Raw genomic sequence first — 3,638 nt, 5'->3', positions numbered from 1 at the left:
GTTTTACAGAATGAAATGTCTGAATGAGTGCTCATCCAAGACTGGTGATTCCATACTTTTTGCCAGAGGTTGTATTTCTCACAGAGAGTGCAACAAATCTCTGCCACTCACTTCCTGTCTGATGAACAGTAACCTGCTGCTGTCAGAGGCAGACAGCAGAACTGAAAGTCTCATTTAGTCTCCATCTCTGTCAGGAGGTTCTGCAGCAGCTGTTTCAGAACAMTATTTGAAAAGGTGAAACAAAATACTACTAAATAAATCTTGTAATAAGCACATAGTGAAGATGTTCATATTAAATTATTATGACCTGCACTCACAAAGTKGGGGTCATATTGTTTATTTATTTGTTTATTTATTTTTAGTCATTTCAGTGATATTTGGTCAACRGTAGCACAGAAAAAGCTGCACTAATCAACATGGAATTWGGCAGGAATATGTCCAACCTACACTGTACCAGCCAACAGTTTTACCAAAGACCCAATATTTGAGGAGGGGGCTCTGTAACATTYCATGTTCCATGTCCACAGTCCACAGTCCATGTTCCATGTCCACAGTCCACAGTCAATTATCCTATTAGCCTTGCCACTCCCTTAWTGCAATCTCAGCTCATCCTTTTCACCTGCTTTCACCAGTATTTAAGGTCTACTGCCACAGTCCCTTACTGCCAGATTATTGAACGGAATTCACCTAGTCCAGCGTTTCTCCTTTGCTCAAGCCTGATCTCATGTTCATGACCCCACGCCTGACTCTCGTCTCTCCGACCTTGCCTGTCCCTCRTCCAGTTCTGTACCAACTTCTGACCTYTGGCTCTYGACCAYATKATCTGCCCCCGGACCTCACCTTGTGGATCTCGWATTGKATTTATTATCAGCTCTCGGATCACCCGGCTCTGACCCACGCCTCCCTTACGGATATCGGACAAAAGCTCGACCCACGGACCCCAAGAATCGGACTCCTCACCTGGATCTGTTCAGCCTCCTCCTTCAGCTCCAAAAGAAAGTGCCAACCAGTGTCCCGGGTCCRTCCCAGTCTACGGTTCTATAATAAAGTTTTTAAACTTTTATTGTTTCCCTGTGTTCTGAACCCGTTTCACGAACTTTGTCAGCTCCATCCAAAAAGGGGGTGTTTGGACAAAAAAATGCTTATAACTCAAACACTATTCAACATAGGAGCTTCAGATATTCTTTGTTGTTTTAACTCTGATGAGGGGCTATCCATCGGGTCCACCAATTAACACTGCTCCCCCACTCCGGATTCCAACCCCAAACAATAAACGTGCTTTGCATATATGCGGGGGTCATATATGCTACTGCTRTGTATCTAGTTTGTCATCCTGACTCTTCCCAGTGTTCGCTCCACCTATAATCCAGTTTGCTGCCTTCAGTAATCAAAATAAGTTTTAAAAACTCTAAAGCTCTGGACCAATATTTTATTTTCCACAACTTATTGTGAAAGATAGTTTCTGACGTGTACCTGAATCTGTGTGATGAATGCACTGAGTGCAGACTCAGACTCCCAACACACTCAGAGCAGAGCTGCCTGATCTCAGAGTTCATCAGTAAATCTGAACAACGGTTTCATTAGAACTGGAGTCTGGATCAGAAGACGGTTCTGTTGGGGGACATCACAAACATGAGAATTTTCTCTGTTTTCAGTTGTTTTCATTTCTATTGAGAATTAGTTTTAGTTCAATGATTTTTTGAATAATCATACATGTCAACCTCTTCAGATATTTACCTGTATAATGAGCCTCAAAAATTAGTAATTTTTTCAAGAAATCTTTATTAATCACATGTAGGGGTGCAGGCGGACTGTCAATGACACCTGCAGCGCAAAGCTTGAGGAAATGAGGACGGGAGAGCTTATTTCTTTCTGTAGAGCAGGTTGGAATATGGTTATTTGATGTTATTTGTTTTATTAACGTCCWACAGGCTCAGACATGTTAAGTTTGAAACTGAGTTTTTGAAAAAATTCGTAAAACTTGAAAAAATCTGTGAGATTGCTCTATRTGTTCGWATACCTGCAAAATGAGGGCRAAACCATGTAAATTACAGACAATCCAWACAACTTGACATATGTGYATAATTAACTTTTTGCTGCTGCTTCTCTGTAAATAAAATTTGGTTCTAATCGACTCATSTGCTTGAATAGAGGTAAATAGAAATGGTTGTGGTGCTTATCTTGAAATAAAAACACTCACTGGCACTGATTATTTTCATTAAAATCTCTCACACAGACAAAAACAAAAMAAGAAGGCAGTTTGGTCCTCTGATAAATGTTATATCTGTTTTAATCCCATGAAGCTGTGTCACAATCTGCCATCAGCTCACCTGCCTGTTGGAAAGTTAAAGACCTTTAGTCCAATCAGACAGAAACAGAAGCTGGGGACTCTGAGTTATATCTGTACATTGACCCAGGGAMGAATGTTGAGTTTAGATGTCTCATTTGCTGTGCAGCAGCTTAAATATCTTGTTTTCTTTCAGCTAATTGAGACTGATTACTCGAGCTGCTCTTGGCAGCCTGACTGATCAGCAGTGCTCCGAGTGGAGAGGCTGGACGAGCAGCAAGAAAAGTGGTGCTGCTCCAGAGTTCATGCTAAATTAACCAGCTACCATCTGGTTTATTCAAAGGCTGTAAGTTTAGCTGCAGCGGACTGAAAGAACACATGCTACATCCAAATTTGTTTGCTAAGTCACAGGAGTGAGATGTTTTCCAATGAACTACTTAATGAAATGAACTCTGAGAATAAATTCATCACTGAAAGTGTTTTCATTTCCCTGAACCAATAAAACTGTCATAGCACAGATAAGACCTCTGAGATTTACAGGGATGGAAATTTAGCAAAATCCAAAAGGTAAAAAAGTTACAGTCCCTGAAAGGATTTAACCCTCTGAAAACACGATGGGTGACATGAATTTGTTTTCACCCCCTTTACTCTGATACCCTTACAAGATCCAGAGCAACCAGAGAGTCCACCTGTCTGTAGCTCAATGCAGTATAAATCCAGCTGTTCTGTGAACCTCACAGCTTTGTTACAGAACATGAGTGGTCAAACAGGCATCATTAAGACCAAGGAACATATCAGACAGGTCAAGGGTAAAGTTGTTTGCATGTTTAAAGCAGGRTAAGGGTTAATATTTTGCTGAAAATGGAAAATGAACACAACTACAAACCAGAGTTCCTGGAGAAAACCCACATTTGCACAAGGAGAACATGTAAACTCYACATAGAAAGACCCCAGGTCCAAACCAGGGATCAAACCCAGAACCTACTTCCTGTGAGACATCAGTGCTAACCACTTATACACCATGCTGCCAACCTGATAAGAATTAAATAGTGTTAATATTTTATGGTACAAGGAGGTTGGATCCTCTCACCTGTGGACCTCTGCAACCTTTGAGGTCATGAAAACATTCTGTAGTTCCCTCCTAACAAAATGTAACAACGTTCAGGTTATTGAGGAGATGCAAGCTGTCGCTTCTTTTGTACTTTTCATGTTTAGCTGTATTTATACATATTTTCTCCATATAAATGAACTGAGATCTCTTCATTCAAATTTAGATTTAGATAAATTTAAGATTTAGATAAAATATAAAAATTTAGATTTAAAGTTAAAATGTAGTACGTGTATGTGTGTG

This window comes from Austrofundulus limnaeus, unplaced genomic scaffold, assembly GCF_001266775.1.
Source record: "Austrofundulus limnaeus strain Quisiro unplaced genomic scaffold, Austrofundulus_limnaeus-1.0 Scaffold1261, whole genome shotgun sequence".
Lineage (NCBI taxonomy): Eukaryota > Metazoa > Chordata > Actinopteri > Cyprinodontiformes > Rivulidae > Austrofundulus > Austrofundulus limnaeus.
Note: the sequence above shows the minus strand (reverse complement) of the source record.